Below are 19,485 nucleotides of genomic sequence, written 5' to 3'. Positions count from 1 at the left end.
GGGAACCTGGAGGTGGTGGTGTTCCCATGTGCCTGCTGCCCTTGTCCTTCTAGGTGGAAGAGGTCGCGGGTTTGGGAGGTGCTGCCGAAGAAGCCAGTGGTAGGATGAGGTGCCTGGCCTCTAATCAACTACGTGATGAGATCCTCTTTGGGGGTAAACGTTGAGCCTGAGGCTTAACACTACCCTTCAGAAAGGGAAATGATAGCAAGCAATGTCACCCCAGCTTAATCTTGTGCACCTTCGAGGAGCTGATCCCCAATTGGCAGCCTGGAATATGCCATGGGCAAACATAAGAACATAAGAATTAGGAGCAGGAGTAGGCCATACGGCCCCTCGAGCCTGCTCTGCCATTCAATATGATCGCGGCTGACCTTTGACCTCAACTCCACCTTCCCGTCCTATCCCCATATCCATTGATTCCCTCAGCCTTGAATATACTCAACGACTGAGCATCCACGGCCCTCTGGGGCAGGGAATTCCAAAGATTCACCGCCCTTTGGAATGAAGAAATTTCTCCTCATCTCAGTCCTAAATGGTCGACCCCTTATCCTGAGACAGTGCCCCCTAGTTCTAGACTCTCTATCCAGGGGAAACAGCCTCTGAGCATCTACCCTGTCGAGCCCTCTAAGAATTTTAGATGTTTCAATGAGATCACCTCGCATTCTTCTAAACTCCAGAGAATAATGGCCCATTCTACGCAATCTCTCATAGGACAATCCCCTCATCCCAGGAATCAATCTAGTGAACCTTTGTTGCACCCCCTCCTTAGATAAGGAGACCAAAACTGTACACAGTACTCCAGATGTGATCTCACCAAAGCCCTGCCTAATTGCAGCAAGACTTTCTTACTTTTATACTCCAACCCCCTTGCAATACCATTTGCTTTCCTAATTGCTTGCATGATACATTTCTATGTTTCATGTACAAGGACACCCAAATCCCTCTGCGTACCATGTCACCTGTTCACCTTGACCAGCATGGGTTAGAAAACATAGAAACATAGGAGCAGGAGTCGGCCATTCGGCCCTTCGAGCCTGCTCCGCCATTCAGTATGATCATGGCTGAGCCTCGATCTCAATACCATATTCCCGCTCTCTCCCCATACCCCTTCAGGGAACAGGTAGGCAGCTCCTCAGAGGAGGGCACCAGGGCATGTGCCACTGCCAACTCTATTTACGGATTAAGCTCTCTAGCGCCGTTGACTCGTGCTGGGACACCGTTCTTTTATCAGGAACGATAGCATAGTGGTTATGTTACTGGACTAGTAATCCAGAGGACCTGGAGTAATAATTTGTGCGACGTGAGTTCAAATCCCACCACAGCAATTGGGGAATTTAAATTCAGTTAATTAAATAAATCTGGAATAATGTAATGGTGACCATGGAACTACTGGATTGTCATAAAAACCCATCTGGTTCACTAATGTCCTTTAGGGAAGGAAATCTACCATCCTTACCCGGTCTGGCCTATATGTAGACTCCAGAACCCAATGTGCTTGACTCTGAAATGGCTGAACAAGCCATTCAATTGTATCACAACTGCTACAAAGCAGTCATGGACTGCAGCGGTTCAAGAAGGTGGCTCACCGCCACCTTCTCTAGGGATGGGCAATAAATGCTGGCCTTGCTAGCGACGCCCACATCTTGTGAATGAATAATATATTTTTTAAGTTCTAATGGTGTCCTCTCCTAGATCTCCCTACTCTTCCTGTGTGAGTCTAGGCTGTGAGAGTTGGCAGGCTATTTCCACCACCGCTTAGCCCCGCGTATTCCAGGAGCGGTTACTGGATAGCAATCAGGACCAGGCTCTTCGGATAACTGTTTGCTCCTTAGACAGGGGCAGCGAAGGCTCTCCTACTGCAACCTTGGCTCAGATCGGCCATCGGCATTGATTGGTGACAACTTCACTCCTCTAAGCTATGGCATTTATAATTAAACTGAAACAGCAGTGATTTTTGTCACTTGCCAATCTCCATGATGCCAGACCATGGGGCTTTCTGTACGACAGATCGCAGATCACATCCAGCTGGTATAGACAGCTCGTTCGGGCGTCCTTCTAGTGAGAGTTAGCACAGATGAGAATAGAAAGAGAAAAGACTTGCATTTCTATAGCGCCATTCACGACCTCAGGACGTCCCAAAGCGCTTTACAGCCAATGAAGTACTTTTTGAAGTGTAGTCACTGTTGTAATGTAAGAAAAGCGGCAGCCAATTTGAGCACAGCAAGCTCCCACAAACAGCAATGTGATAATGACCCAGATAATCTGTTTATAGTGATGTTGGTTGAGGGATAAATATTGACCAGGACACCGGGGAGAACTCCCATTGCTCTTCTTCGAAATAGTGCCGTGGGATTTACTGCATCCACCCGAGAGAGCAGACGGGGCCTCGGTTTAACGTCTCAGCTGAAAAGACAGCACCTCTGACAGTGCAGCACTCCCTCAGCGCTGTACTGGAGCATCAGCCTAGATTTTTGTGCACAAGTCTCTGGAGTGGGACTTGAACCCACAACCTTCTGACTCAGAGGCGATCCAGAAATGGGGCAGATTCCTTGAAGCGGTTTGGTGATTTGCCGCCCGATATCAGCCCGCTCACCCCACAAGATGCGTGGCAGCTTGTGATCGCAGTTTGGCGAAGTAACTGAAAGGGTTAAAGTCTGCCGCAGCAAATTGGAAATTTCATGACCTTTTCTGCATGAATAGTGCGATGAATGTCTAATTAGTCAATCAGAATTCCATCTTCGTCATTAGGGGACAACTCGGGGACTTGAAGCAAGAGGCTCGAAACCGCCCACTATCCCCGTCGATAGGCAGCTGTTTCAAACCCTCTCACTAATTAACAAAAAAACACCTCTGCAGAAAAACCTTGACCACGAGCAGCAGATGTAGGGGTCAATTGTGTGAACCCTTCTCTCTCTTGCACCTTTTCATTTTAATGATCCTGATTGTTAATTTTGGTAAAATGCAAAGAATTTTGCAAAGTATCTGTATTTGCATATTACGTGAAAGTGGGACTTGCTGCCTCGATGGTTTCATTGTTCCTGGCGTGGCACTTGTCCATACAGAGCAGTCAAGCCCCCGGATTTGATCCGTGACGTGAATTAGTTAATCTTAGGCAGCAAGCTAACGGGGCTTCGACGCCCCTGCATGAAGAAACAGAATAAAATAACATTCTAATCGCTGTCCAGCGGCCCCCTTCACGCCCATATATGGGCAGGACTGCGTGAGGGCAGGCTCGGGCAGTGAGGGCACCCATGGTCGAATAGCCAGGTGACGCTTATTGACTTGGCTGCCCGTGAACCAAAACTCCAGCAAGAGCAAGCACTTTCAATGAGAAAACTGAGGGGAGGTGGAGGGGGTTGGAGGAAGATGGCGGGGTGGGGGGTGGGGGCGGCGGAGGAACAAAGATCCTCTCCAAGGAATGGAAGTTCCCCAACCTTAAACAATGTCTGTTCATGTGGTTGTTAGCAAGCGTTACGTGTGGCCACCAGCTCAGCAGATTAATCCAGTGAGTATCTGCACCATATGGGCCAGAAGCGGTCCTAGGGTTGATCCCTCATCTGTGCTGAATTAGCTACAGTTATCTACTATCTAGTGAGCCCTGTTAGAGCCCGATAACAACCTGGCCCTTAACATCAAGAAAACCAAAGAAATCATTGTGGACTTCAGGAAGTCCAAAGGCGGAAGTCACACCCCCATCCACATCAATGGGGCTGTGGAGGAAAGGGTGGACAGCTTTAAGTTCCTCGGAGTCCACATCACGGAAGACCTCTCCTGGTCCCTCAACACCTCCTCTCTGGTGAAGAGGGCCCAGCAGCGCCTTTATTTCCTAAAGAGGTTGAAGGGATGTAACCTGTCACCCCTGATCCTCTCTAACTTTTACCGCTGCACTATAGAAAGCATCCTGACAAACTGTATCACAGTATGGTATGGCAGCTGTAGCTACTATGACCGGAAAGCCCTGCAGCGGGTAGTCAAAACTGCCCAACGAATTACCGGCACCCGGCTACCGACCATAGAGCACATATACCAGAAACGCTGTCTACGGAGGTCACGGTCCATCATCAAAGACCCTACCCACCCCAGCCACGGTCTGTTCGCCCTCCTGCCATCTGGGAGACGCTACAGATGCATTCGCACCTGTATGACCAGATTTAGGAACAGCTTCTTTCCCAGGGCTGTCATCCTACTGAACTCCACAAATAAACTCTAAAGCCTGCACATCTGCCAATGCACTTTATTAGGGTTATGTTTATGTTAATATACTACAAGCCAAATGTATGTTGAATGTTTAAATGTCTTAATCTAAATGTACACTCTCGGGAGCCGCAAGCCTACATTTCGTTGTACTGCACTTGTGCACTAACAATGACAATAAAAGTTGATTTGATTTGATTTTGATTTGATTTTGATTTGGTTAGAAATGCCCTTGTGTGGGTATTAGGGTGCGGCATGGCTGTGAAGCACCCATGGTTAAATAGCTGCGTAGGCTCCTTCAAGAATAATGGCTACTTGTGTTGGTGAGCTGATTAAACACGGCCAGTTAACCCTACCCCGGAAAGGAGTCCACACCATCTTCAGGAGAGCAAGCTGGGGAGAAAAAGAGTTTGGGGGGGAAAAGTAACAATGCTACTTGTAACCTGACTACACCACCACCAGAGGGCAGTGGATATCTCCAGTGCCTTCCCACATCTGTTGTGACCACAGAAAATTCCAATCTAACCTCATCCGATGTTGTGCTCATGTTGGATCATGCCCCTTCGAAAAAGCCAACCAGCAGTATGAACTATTCAGATCAGCCTCGCTGACAGGCTTCCCGCAGTTTCCTATATCCTGCCCGAACCGCGGGAAGAGTGGCTGAGGCCAGGGCCAGGAACTCATTCAGGATCCAATGATACAATGTGTTGGGAAGACTTTGGGATTGGTATGTTCTGCAGGGATGAAATCAAACGGACTGAAGGGCCTTCTTCATTCAACACTGCCTCGTGGATTGAGGGCGAGCAGTCAGGAATCAGTTTTCCCCACCTTAGCTCAGGTTGGCTGAAGCCAATTGTCGTCCACTCACAAAGCCGTTCTATTTCGACAAAGCCCGAGAGCCTTCCTGCTCTTTAAGGCTCATTGTAACCGCACAGTACCAGAATCTATGTGGTACTTAAAACTGCTCCACTTTAGTCTCAGTATCCATGAATGTCATATCTAACTACAACAACAATTTTCATTTACATAACGCCTTTAAAAGCAAGCAAAGAAAGAAAAGAAGAAAGACTTGCATTTCTATAGCGCCTTTCATGACCACCGGACGTCCCAAAGCGTTTTACAGCCAATGAAGTGTAGTCACTGCTGTAATGTAGGAAACGCGGCAACCAATTTGCACACAGCAAGCTCCTACAAACAGCAATGTGATAATGACCAGATAATCTGTTTTTTAGTGATGTTGATTGAGATAAATATTGGCCAGGACACCAGGGATAACTCCCCTGCTCTTCTTCGAAGTAGTGCCATGGAATCTTTTACGCCCACCTGTGAGAGCAGACGAGTCCTCGGTTTATCGACTCATCCGAAAGACGGCACCTCCGACAGTGCAGCACTCCCTCAGCACTGCACTGGGAGTGTCAGCCTAGATTTTTGTGCTCCAGTCTCTGGAGCGGGGACTTGAACCCACAACCCTCTGGCTCAGAGGTGAGGGCGCTACCCACTGAGCATTATCAAACAAAATTTGACACCGAGCCACATAAGAAGATATTAGGACAGATGACCAAAAACTTGGTCAAAGAGGTAGGTTTTAAGGAGTGTCTTGAAGGAGGAGAGAGAGGTAGCGAGGCGAAGAGGTTTAGGGAGGGAGATCCAGAGCCTAGGGCCTAGGCAACAGAAGGCACGGCCACCAAAGGTTGAGCGATTATAATCAGGGATGCTCAAGATGGCAGAATTAGAGGAGCGCAGATATCTTGGAGGGTTATGGGGCTGGAGGAGATTACAGAGATAGGGAGGGGCGAGGCCATGGAGGGATTTGAAAACAAGGATGAGAATTTTGAAATCGAGGCGCTGCTTAACCGGGAGCCAATGTAGGTCAACGAGCACAGGGGTGATAGGAGAACGGGACTTGGTGCGAGTTAAGACACGGGCAGCCGAGTTTTGGATGACCTTAAGTTTACATAGGGTGGAATGTGGGAGGCCAGCCAGGAGTGCGTTGGAATAGTCAAGTCTAGAGGTAACAAAGGCATGGATGAGGGTTTCAGCAGCGGATGAGCTGAGGCAAGGACGGAGACGGGCGATGTTATGGAGGTGGAAATAGGCGGTTTTAGTTATGCCACGGATATGTGGTCGGAAGCTAATTTCAGGATCAAGTATGACACCAAGGTTGCGAACAGTGTGGTTCAGCCTCAGACATGTTAGGGAGAGGGATGGAGTCAGAGGCTGGGGAACAGAGTTTGTGGCGGTGTCCAAAGACAATGGCTTCTGTCTTCCCAATATTTAATTGGAGAAAATTTCTGCTCATCTAGAACTGGATGTCGGACAAGCAGTCTGACAATTTAGACACCGTGGCGGGGTTGAGAGAAGAGGTGGTGAGGTAGAGCTGGGTGTCGTCAGCGTACATGTGGAAACTGACGCTGTGTTTTCGGATGACGTCACCAAGGGGCAACAGGTAGATGAGAAATAGGAGGGGCTAAGGATAGATCCTTGGGGGACACCAGAGGTAACGATGCGGGAGCAGGAAGAGAAGCCATTGCAGGTGATTCTCTGGCTACGATTAGATAGATAAGAATGGAACCAGGCGAGTGCAGTCCCACCCAGCTGGACGACGGTGGAGAGGCGTTGGAGAAGGATGGAGTGGTCAACCGTGTCAAAGGCTGCAGACAAGTCGAGAAGGGCGAGGAGGGATAGTTTACCTTTGTCACAGTCACAAAGGATGTCATTTGTGACTTTGATGAGAACCGTTTCGGTACTGTGGCAGCGGCGGAAACCTGATTGGAGGGATTCAAACATGGAGTTACGGGAAAGATAGGCACGGATTTGGGAGGCGACAACACGTTCAAGGACTTTGGAGAGGAAAGGGAGGTTGGAGATGGGGTGGTAGTTTGCAAGGACGGAGGGATCAAGGGTTGTTTTTTTGAGGAGAGGGGTGATGACGGCAGATTTGAGGGAGCGGGGGGGACAGTACCTGAGGAGAGAGAACTGTTAACAATGTCAGCTAACATGGGAGCCAGAAAAGGAAGTTGGGTGGTCAGCAGTTTGGTGGGAATAGGGTCGAGGGAGCAGGAGGTGGGTCTCATGGACAAGATGAGCGTGGAGAGGTCAAGAGGGGAGATCGGAGAGAAACTGGAGAAAGATGTGAGTTCAGGGCTAGGGCCATGGGGGGAACCTTAGAGGAAGTTTGGCCCGGTGGGCTAGGGGAAGGAAGGGAAGTGGCGGAGGCAGCTGAACGGATGGTCTCAATCTTAGAGACAAAGAAGTCCATGCACTTGTTGTTGGAGGTGAGTGTGGAGGAGACAAGGGAAAGGGGTTTAAGAAGACAGTTAGCAGTAGAAAATAGTAGCCGGGGTTTATCTTTGCATTCCAGAATGATCCTGGAATAGTGAGCAGTTTTGGCAGACAAGAGTAGGACCCGATAATGCTTTATGTGGTCCAGCCAGATCTGGTGGTGAATGGCTAAAACAGTTGTCCGCCATATCCGTTCAAGCTTGCGTCCCTTGGACCTGAGGGAGCGAAGATGAGGGCTGTGGTAAACCACTGTTAACCTGTACATGCCTGTGTGGTAAACCACTGTTAACCCTGTACAAGTCCAGGCATGTCTCAGCCCCTGGCTCCACCCCTAAGCCCGGGTATAAAGGTGACTCACCACCCTTCCCCCAAGAGCTCTTAGGATGGATTCACTAGCAGAGGCATGCTCTAGTTCTTAGTCAATAAAAGCCTATTTCATTTAAGTCCATCTCGTAGTCTTTGGTATTGTTGATAGCGCATCAAGGGCCGTACCGGGGGAACAGCCAGGGTGAGAGAGAGTAATGGTTTTAATAGGGACTAGGGCATCAAAGGTGGTGGTGAGGGTGTGGTTGAGCAGATCGGTAGCTGCAGAAATGTCGTGGTGAATGGAGGGCCAAAGGATGGAGAGTTGGGATTTCATAAGTGCAGCTGTAAGAGTGTCACCACAAAAGAAAGAAAGAAAGAAACATTTATAATTCTCCTTGGGATCATTACATTTCTCTCCTAAATGTTCAATCGACCTTGATCCGGACCCCACATGACATTGTGTAACCTCTATCACCCCTATCCCTACTCCACAAGATGATTTGGGGTCTTTGAGCTCTAAATAGACACTTCTCTTTAAGTCAGCTTGTCTCAATGATAACACTTATAACTCTTGAGTCAGACGGTTGCAGGGTCAGGTCCCATCCCCGAGACTTGAGCACATAATCTAGGCTGACACTTTAGTGCCGTGCTGAGGGAGTGCTGCACTGTCGGAGGCGCTGTCTTTCGTACGGGACGTTAAGCCGAGGTCCCGTCTGCTCTCTCGGGTGGATGTAAAACTTTGAAGAAGAGCTGGGGAGTTCTCCAGATGTCCTGCCCAACAGTTATCCCTCGCTCAACCCCACCAAAAAGAATGTAATTGGTCATTGCTGGTTTGTGGGAGCTTGCTGTGCCCAAATTGGCTGCTGTATTGGTTTACAGAACAGTGACCCACTGACTGTAAAGCACTTTGGGACATCCTATGGACATAAAAGGCGCTATATAAATGCATGTACTTTCTTTCTCACTGGGAAAAAAATGCATTTAAGAGAGACTAGCCTAAGTTTTCACAAGCACAGTGATGGTCCATATTGGAGAGGTATGTTGTACACAGCCAGTAAGGGAAAACAAGCAGAAGTAGCTATCAGTTAAGGAGAGCACAAGCCAAACATAATTTAAGGAGTGATTATTAATAGAATTATGGGATGGGTGACTCTCCTAATGGTTTTGTTGCTGAGGGCATTGCCCAGTGTGCGGATGTGACAACAGCGAAAATGTCAAAAGTACCAAAGTGATCCGTATAACAGATGGGCCAATGTTATCCCATGCTTTGTCCTTCATACTAACCTACTGGATAAGAGAGACAGGCTAGGCTGAGGAACCTAGTCTCTCTGATTAGAATGGATTCACTCTGTGTGGTGCTTCAAATTCCTGGGACATTGGAACCGGTTCTGGGGGAGGTGGGACCAGTACAAACTGGACGGTTTGCACCTGGGCAGGACCGGGACCGATGTCCTAGGGGGAGTGTTTGCTAGTGCTGCTGGGGAGGGTTTAAACTAAAATGGCAGGGGGTTGGAAAGCTGTGCAGGGAGACAGAGGGAAGAGAAGCAAGGATAGAAGCAAAAGACAGGAAGGAGAAAAGCAAAACTGGAAGACAGAGAAATCAAGAGTGTAAATCAAACAGGGCTACAGTAAATAATAATTCTAAAAGGTCTAAGAGTGTTAAAAAAAACAAGCCTGAAGGCTTTGTGTCTTAATACGAGGAGCATTCGTAATAAGGTGGAGGAATTAGCTGTGCAAATAGATGTAAACGGATATGATATAATTGGGATTACGGAGACATGGCTTTAGGGTGACCAAGGCTGGGAATTCAACACCCAAGGGTATTCAATATTCAGGAAGGACAGGCAAAAAGGAAAAGGAGGTGGGATAGCATTGCTGGTTAAAGAGGAGATTAACACAATAGTAAGGAAGGATATTAGCTCTGATGATGTGGAATCTGTATGGGTAGAGCTGAGAAATACCAAGGGCAGAAAACGTTAGTGGGAGTGGTATACAGACCCCCAAACAGTAATGCTGAGGTTGGGGATGGCATTAAACAGGAAATTAGAGACGTGTGCAATAAGGGCACAGCAGTTATCATGGGTGACTTTAATCTACATATAGATTGTGCTAACCAAATTAGTAACAATACTGTGGAGCAGGAATTCCTAGAATGGTTTCATGGACCAATATGTCGAGGAACCAACTAGAGATCAGGCCATCTTAGACTGGGCATTATGTAATGAGAAAGGATTGATTAGCAATCTTGTTGTGCGAGGCCCCTTGGGGAGGAGCGATCATAATATGATAGAATTCTTCATTAAGATGGAGAGTGAACTAGTTGACTCTGAGACTAGGGTCCTGAATTTAAATAAAGGAAACTACGATGGTATGAGGCGCGAGTTGGCTAGGATGGATTGGGGAACATTACTTAAAGGGTTGATGGTGGATAGGCAATGGCAAACATTTAAAGATCGCATGGATGAACTACAGAATTTGTTCATCCCTGTCTGGCATAAAAATAAAACAAAAAATGTGGCGCAACCGTGGATAACAAGGGAAATTAGGGATAGCATAAGATCCAAGGAGAGGACATATAAATTGGCCAGCAAAAGCAGCAAACCTGAGGATTGGGAGCAGTTTAGGATTCAGCAAAGGAGGACAAAAGGATTAATTAAGAGGGGGAAAATAGAGTATGAGAGTAAGCTTGCAGGGAACATAAAAACTGACTGTAAAAGTTTCTGTAGATATGTGAAGAGAAAAAGATTGGTGAAGTCAAGCGTAGGTCCCTTGCAGTCAGAATCAGGGGAATTTATAATGGGGAACAATGAAATGGCTGACCAATTAAATACACTCGGTATTTGTAGGGAAACGGTGTTAGGGAAATTGACGGGATTGAAGGCCGATAAATCCCCAGGGCCTGATAATCTACATCCTAGGGTACTTAAGGAAGTGGCCCTTGAAATAGTAGATGCATTGCTGGTCATCTTCCAAAATTCTATAGACTCTGGAACAGTTCCCATGGATTGGAGGGTAGCTAATGTAACCCCACTATTTAAAAAAGGTGGTAGAGAAAAAAATGGGGAATTATAGACCGGTAAGCCTAACATCGATAGTAGGGAAAATGCTAGATAGAGTCCATTATAAAAGAGGTAATAGCAGAGCACTTGGAAAACAGTGACAGGATCGGACAAAGTCAACATGGATTTACAAAAGGTAAATTGTGCTTGACTAATCTACTGGAATTTTTTGAGGATGTAACTGGCAGAATAGATAAGGGAGAACCAGTGGATGTGGTGTATTTGGACTTTCAGAAGGCTTTCGATAAGGTCCCACATAAGAGGTTAGCGTGCAAAGTTAAAGCACATGGGGTTGGGGGTAAGGTACTGACTTGGATAGAGAACTGGTTGGCAGACAGGAAGCAAAGAGTTGGAATAAACGGGTCTTTTTCCGAATGGCAGGCAGTGAGTAGTGGGGTACCGCAGGGGTCGGTGCTAGGATCCCAGTTATTCACAATATATATTAATGATCTAGATGAGGGAACTAGATGTAATATCTCCAAGTTTGTAGACAACATAAAGCTGGATGTGCGTGTGTGCTGTGACGAGGATGCAGAAAAACTCCAGTATGATTTGGACAGGTTGTGTGATAGGGCAGATGCATGGCAGATGCAATATGATGTGGATAAATGCGAGGTTATCCACTTTGGTGGCAGATTATTATCTGAACGGCAATAGATTGGGAAAAGGGGAAGTGCAACGAGACCTGGGTGTCCTTGTGCACCAGTCACTGAAGGTAAGCATGCAGGTGCAACAGACGGTTAAGAAGGCAAATGGTATGTTGGCGAGAGGATTCGAGTACAGGAGCAAGGATGTCTTGCTGCAGTTGTACAGGGCCTTGGTGAGACCACACCTTGAGTATTGTGTGCAGTTTTGGTTGCCTTATCTGAGGAAGGATGTTCTTGCCATGGAGGGAGTGCAGCAAAGATTCACCAGACTGATACCTGGGATGGCAGGAATGACGTATGAGGAGAGATTGGGTCGATTGGGCTTATATTCGCTGGAGTTTAGAAGAATGAGAGGGGATCTCATTGAAACTTATAAAATTCTAACAGGACTAGGCAGACTAGATGCAGGAAGGATGTTCCCAATGGCGGGGGAGTCCAGAACCAGGGGTCACAGTCTAAAGATAAGGGGTAAGCCATTTAGGACAGAGATGAGGAGGAATTTCTTCACCCAAAGAGTGGTGAACCTGTGGAATTCTCTACCACAAAAGGCAGTTGAGGCCAATTCATTAAATATATTCAAGAAGGAGTTGGATATATTTCTTAAGGCTAAAGGGATCAAGTGATATGGGGAGAAAGCAGGGACAGGGTACTGAATTTGGATGATCAGCCATGATCTCATTAAATGGCGGAACAGGCTCGAGGGGCCGAATGGCCCACTCCTGCTCCTATCTTCTATGTTTCTATTTTTCTATGTTTCCACGGTGTGCGTGCGAAGTTTAATTTAACGAGCAGTTCTCGTTTGGGATCATAGCATGATACAGCACAGAAGGAGGCCATTCGGCCCATTGTGCGTCTGCCAGCTCTTTGAAAGAGCTCTCCAATTAGTCCCACTCCCCTGCCCTTTCCCCAATAGCCCTGCAAATTCTTCCCCTTCAAGTATTTATCCAATTCCCTTTTGAAAGTTAATCTGCTTCCACCACCTCTACAGGCAGTGCATTCCAGATCATCATAACACGCTGCATAATTTTTTTCCTCATGCCACCTCTTGCCAATTACCTTCAGTAGTTCCACAAATCCCACCCCGCCCAACCCCCACTTAAAGCAGAGTTGCTGAAACCGGTTAGGGGAATACCTCTTCGCCTGTCAGGCGAGGTTAATCCTTGGCCTTTCCTTGATGATTTGGTACGGGCCTAGTCTGAGGATTTAAGGCCTCCTATCCTCGCCTCTCTAACACAAATTAGCGCTTTGCCCACCTCCCGCGCACCCAACCACCGCCCCCCCCCCACCCCGCCCGCACGCTGCTTCTAAAAGCCTTCGTTGCCATGGACACCATGAGGTGGAGACCGGTGATTATGTCGTCACTATCACCACCAGCCACAGTAACCATGGCAACCCCCCCGTGTTAGTTACAACATCAAACTAATCTGCTAGTAAAACATATTTTAAGCAGTCTGAACATGAAACTGTAAATGTGTCCATCATTTTGTGAAAGCTTAATTGGGTGCAGCTAATTTATGAGCTAAAATGCATTCTCAAACCGAGCTTCTTATTAAAGGTACAAGGCTGATTTTCTTCCTCCTGCCGCCCTTCAGTAAAACCGTGGCTCTTTACACACAATTATACCTCTGTAAACATTTGAATGAAGGCAAACAGGAAAGCTGCACTCCCAGTGTAGATGAGGTTACAACAAATTGATTCTGAGCTTTCAGTTCATTCAGAAAGAAAAAGTTTACACAGAATCCCAACCCCTCAGGCCTGAAGATCTGGCTGGGAGATTGCCAAGCGTTTCCAATTCAGCTGTGGCTCAGTGGGCAGCGCTCTCACCTCGGAGTCAGAAGGTCATGGGATCATAGTCCCACTCCAGAGACTCGAGCATATAATCTCAGGCTGACACTCCAGGGAGTGCACTGAGGGAGTGCTGCCCTGTTGGAGCTGCCGTCTTTTGGATGAGACGTTAAACCGAGGCTCCGTCTCAGGTGGACGTAGGAGATCCCTGGCACTATTTCAAAGAAGAGCGGGAGGGGGGTGGGGGAGTACTCCCCGGTGTCCTGGCCAATATTTATCCCTCAATCAACATCACTAAAAACAGATTACCAGGTCATAATCAAATTGCTGTTTGTGGGATCTTGCTGTGCACAAAGTGACTACATAGAATTTACAGCACAGAAGTAGGCCATTCAGTCCCACCACCTATGTTGGCGTTTATGCCGCACATGAGCCTCCTCCCACTCTATTTACTTCATCTCACCCTATCAACATATCTTTGTACTCCTTTCTCCATCATGTACTTATCTGGCTTCTCCTTAAATGCATCTATACTATTCACCTCAACCACTCCCTGTGGTAGCGAATTCCACATTCTCACCACTCGCTGGGTAAAGAGGTTGCTCCTGAATTCCTTATTGACTTTATTACCGACTATCTGATATTTATGATCCCTAGTTTTGGACTCCCCATGAGTGGAAATATTTTCTGTACATCGACTCTATCAAAACTCTTCATAATGATGGAATACTCTCCATTTGCCTGGATGAGTGCAGTTCCAGCAACACTCAAGAAGCTCGACGCCATGCAGGACAAAGCAGCCCGCTTGATTGGCACCCCATCCACCACCTTAAACTTTCACTCCCTCCACCACCGGCGCACCGTGGCTGCAGTGTGTACCACCTACAAGATGCACTGCAGCAACTCACCAAGGCTTCTTCGGCAGCACCTCCCAAACCCGCGACCTCTACCACCTCGAAGGACAAGGGCAGCAGGCGTATGGGAACACCACCACCTCCAAGTTCCCCTCCAAGTCACACACCATCCTGACTAGGAAATATATCGCCGTTCATTCATCGTTGCTGGTTCAAAATCCTGGAATTCTGTCCCCGACAGCACTGTGGGAGTACCTTCACCACACGGACTGCAGCGGTTCAAGAAGGCGGCTCACCACCACCTTCTGAAGGGCAATTAGGGATGGGCAATAAATGCTGGCCTTGCCAGTGATGCCCACATCCTGTGAATGAGTAAAGGTCCCCTCTCAGATCTCTTTTATAGAGTAAAGAACTCCAGCCTGCTCAATCTTTCCTGATAGGTATAACTTCTCAGTTCTGGTATCATCCTTGTCAATCTTTCTCCAGTGCTTCTGTATAATTTTTGCAATATGGAGACCAGAACTGCGCACAGTGCTGTAACAGCGACTACACTTCAAAAGTACTTCATTGGCTGTAAAGCGCTTTGGGACATCATGAAAGGTGCGATAGAAATGCAAGTCTTTTTTTCAATTTACCTCTTTTAGTCCTCTAGCTTCCTGTCAGATTCGCCTCAGACACGGCACAAGCTCACTGCCAGCTGCTTGGGGTTCCCTGTGCCTGGGTGCCCCACTCACATTATTGTAGGATCTAGAGGCAGGAAGCTGGGAACGCCTCCTCCTGTTTCATCACCCTAGCAACGCTGGGCCTGCACTTATTGCAGAGTCAGGCTCTGCTCCGCCACCCCACCACCGACTCCCCCTCCGGGAAGCCCCCCCAAAAAATCCGGTGGTAATGTAAAGAGGGCAGAGATCTGGCATATTGGGTCTCCAGCTCCATTTTCCTGAACTTTGCCCCCCATATCATGGGAGTTTCCCCGAGGGCAAAGGTCAGGAAAATTGGCCCCATAAATTCTTACCTCTACATATGACCAAGGGATGAGTGGGGCGGGAGAAAGAGGGGCTAAGGCCAAAGGTTAGCCAGGGTCTGGGCAAGAGGCAGCAGCTTCGGGCAAGAGCTGGTTCAAGGCTGCAGAGTTAGAACTGGATTGAGCGGACGGTCGCAGGTTCGGCCATGATTGTCTAGGAGAACCAGGTTATGGTCCAGATGTCAGTCAAGTCAAAGAAAGAAAGAAAGCTTTGCATTTATATAGCACAACTTCAGGATATCCCAAAGGGTTTTTCCACCAATGGAGTGCATTTTTGAAGTTGTCACTGTTGCAATGTAGAAAATGTGGCAGCCAATTTGCGCACAGCAAGAAAGAAAGACTTGCATTTATATAGCGCCTTTCATGACCAAAGCATTTTACAGTCAATGAAGTACTTTTTTTTTTGAAGTTGTCACTGTTGTAATGGGGGAAACGTGGCATCCAATTTGCGCACAGCAAGCTCCCACAAACAGCAATGTGATAATCTGTTTTTGTTATGCTGGTCGAGGGATAAATATTGGCCAGGACACCGGGGATAACTCCCCCCCTGCTCTTCATCGCGGAGTAAGCTCCCACCAAGCAGCAATTGCGATCGCGACCAGACCCTCCGAGAGGGCAGACGGGCCCTCGGCTTAGCGCCTCGTCTGAAAGACGACACCGCCGACAGTGCGGCGCTCCTTCGGCGCCGCACCGGGAGTGGTCAGCCTAGCTTGCGGGCTCAAGTCTCGTGAAGCGGGGACCTTGAACCCCCACGACCCTCTGACTCAGTAGGGCGAGAGTGCTCGCCACTGAGCTGCCGCTGACGCTCCGAGGGAGCACCGCCTTCTGTTATATCAGCAGATTACAGTTGAACCATGCCTGGCATGTAAAGCAGAGTGTGCTGCACACCAAACTGTATTGGCGATGCCAGAGCTTACGCGAGGCTTTGGTTTCAAGTCGCTATAATTATAATGAAAAAAGGCGATTATTTTAAAGGGGGGAAATATCCCTTTAAGACGGTCTGGGATCCTTTCATGTGTGTGAATTCCAAAATAACTGCCAGCTGGCCTCATACTGAAGTGAGACCTCACAGTTCTGCAGTTGCTATGGAAACTAGACAGTTGCAGGTGATAGCATTTAAAATGCAGCATTGTTTAGGTAACAGAGGAGAAGGAAGATGCTTCGAATGCACCACAATTAATTAGCACTGAATCAGATGGCATCTCTCCCAGGTATTGGCGGAGTCTCAGCTGACGAGACACTTCACTGCCACAATCGCTGCTGACTGTGAAAATAAAGGGGTGTGTTATTGTTAGCTGAATTATAATTAATTTTTATCGACATCAATGTGAGGGTTTTATTCATTCCCCCCTTACTCCCTCCTCCCCGCACTTCCCTTCCTCTTGGCTCGTGCGCGGGTACGGTGCCAGCTGTGCGTGTGAGCCAAGGCAGTGGGCCCTGGCAGGCTATTCGACCACGGGCGCATCACAGCCAAACCCAATCCTGTCCGGATGCATTTCTAGTGCAATTTCCAGCTGGGACAACTGGACCACAGTCGGGAGTAAGAGCCCTGGCTGACTTCACCCTACCCTCGGTGGCCTTTGGGGCTGCAGTATTCATTACACAGGCCCACCGGCCAACTGCTGCAGGCTGTAATATTCTTTGTCGACACTATTTGCCTGCTCCTAAGCGCTTTTCAGCTCCTTTGCCCAAAGTCGGCTCTGTACAGGTGGGCAGCGGTCTCCTTTGGCTGCACTGCTGTAACTTCCCAGCCCTACGACCCTCCGAGATCTCTGCGCTCCTCTAATTCTGGCCTCTTGCGCATCCCTGATTTTAATTGCTCCACCATTGGCGGCCGTGGCTTCAGCTACCTGGGCCCTAAGCTCTGGAATTCCCTCCCTAAACCTCTCTGCCTCTCCACCTCTCTCTCCTCCTTAAAACCTACCTCTTTGCCCTAATATCTCCTTATGTGGCTCAGTGTCAAATTTTGTTTGGTATTCGCTCCTGAGAAGTGCCTTGGGACGTTTTACCACTGTAAAGGTGCTAGATAAATGCAAGCTGTTGTTGTTGTTGTTGCATGCACAGATGGGCCCCACCAGCAGCCATGCAATTGCCAACACTTGCAGCGTGGGTTTCACACAAAGTGACTGCCGTCGCTGCGGTAGTCTTGCATGGAAACATGCAGCCAGGGGCAAGCATGCTCCACGGCCACGTGGGATTTCTCTGGAGGTTTTGTCTTGCAGTCGAGACGTTCTCAGGCTTTATTTTCATGTAGTCCAAAAGCGGTCCAAAAGTTAAAAGAGAAGACTTGGACTCATATCACACCTTAGTGTGTCTCTTAGAAGTGTCTCAAACAGCTTGACATTACAATGAACCCGCTACCACATGGAGTAGTTGGGGCGAAAAGCATAGATGCATTTAAGAGGAAGCTGGATGAGGGAGAAAGGAATAGAAGGACAGTTGAGGCCAATTCATTAAATATATTCAAGAAGGAGTTGGATATATTTCTTGAGGCTAAAGGGATCAAGGGATATGGGGAGAAGGCAGGGACAGGGTACTGAATTGATCAGCCATGATCTCATTAAATGGCGGAGCGGGCTCGAGGGGCCGAATGGCCTACTCCTACTCGAATCTTCTATGTTTCTATGCTTCTCTGATATGTTGATAGGTTTAGATCAAGAGAGGTGGGCGGAGGCTCGTGTGGAGCATAAACACCAGCATGGATCGGTTGAGCTGAATGGCCTGTTTCTGTGCTGTACATTCTATGTAAAAAGTACAGTGACTGTTGTTTTAGCTCCGTCACCCCTATCTTATCCTGGACTAAGTTTCACTTGACCTTCACCCCCATCTCCATTGACCTACACTGGCTCCCTGTTCCCCAGCATATTAAATTTAAACCCCTCCTCATCATCTCCATGGCCTATCTCTGTGGCTTTCTCGAGCCTTGTATCCCTTCCGTAGACTTTGGTCCTTGATTCTGTCCCTTTTGCGTGTTACATAGAAGTTACAGTAGTAGGAGAGTAATGGCAGCACTCCCATTGTCGCCTGAGCCAGGATTGGATAATTCAACACACACTGTGGACCATAGCTTTTTCCTTATTCATTCATGGGATGTGGGCGTCGCTGGCAAGGCCAGCATTTATTGCCCATCCCTAATTGCCCTTGAGAAGGTGGTGGTGAACCGCCTTCCTGAACCGCTGCAGTCAGCGTGGTGAAGGTGCTCCCTTCGAAGATCTCCCTAACCGCGACTCTGTATTCGACGCGAGTGTCCGCAACTTCATTTCACAGCATGCTACCCGCCACCACCTCAGCACAACCCCAGCCCGGCATGAGTTTGAAAAAGCCATCTGACAACTGAAGAACAACAAGGCCTCAGGAGCAGATGGAATCCCCGCCGAGGCACTAAAGCATGGCGGAGAAGCACTACTGGCGTGAATTCATGAACTCATTTCTCTTATCTGGAAGGAGGAGAGCATGCCAGGGGATCTCAGAGACGCCGTAATTGTGACCATCTTCAAGAAAGGTGACAAGTCTGATTGCGGTAATTACAGAGGAGTTTCCTTGCTGTCTGCCACAGGGAAAGTCATCGGAAGAATCCTCCTCAATCGCCTTCTCCCAGTGGCCGAAGAGCTCCTCCCAGAGTCGCAATGCGGATTCCGCCCACTAAGGGGCACAATGGACATGATCTTCACCGCACGTCAATTACAAGAGAAATGCAGGGAAAAGCACCAACCGCTCTACATGGCCTTCTTTGATCTCACAAAGGCCTTCGACACTGTCAACCATGAGGGATTATGCAGTGTCCTCCTCAAATTCTGCTGCTCTCAAAATGTTGTCACCATACTCTGCCTGCTTCATGACGACATGCAAGCCGTGATCCTGACCAATGGTTCCACCACAGGCCCAATTAATGTATGAACTGGGGTCAAACAAGGCTGTGTCATCGCACCAACACTCTTCTCGATCTTCCTTGCTGCAATGCTCCATCTCACCCTCAGTAAGCTCCCCACTGGAGTGGAGCTAATTTACAGAACAAATGGGAAACTGTTCAACCTCCGTCACCTCCAGTCCAGATCCAAGGTCGTCCCATCCTCTGTCGTCGAATTACAGTATGCAGATGACGCTTGCGTCTGCGCTCACTCGGAGGTCGAACTCCAAACCATCGTCAACACCTTCACCGAAGCGTACGAGAGCATGGGCCTTACACTAAACAGCCGTAAGACAAAGGTCCTCTACCAACCTGCCCCCGCCACACAGTACTGCCCCCCAATTATCAAAATCCACGACAAGGCCTTGGACAATGTGGACCACTTTCCATACCTCGGGTGCCTACTGTCAACCAGGGCAGACGTCGA

Source organism: Somniosus microcephalus, chromosome 13 (genome assembly GCF_052327205.1).
Source record: "Somniosus microcephalus isolate GS21.2 chromosome 13, FLI_Smic_1.0, whole genome shotgun sequence".
NCBI classification, from domain to species: Eukaryota; Metazoa; Chordata; class Chondrichthyes; order Squaliformes; family Somniosidae; genus Somniosus; species Somniosus microcephalus.
This window is presented reverse-complemented; position numbering follows the sequence as displayed.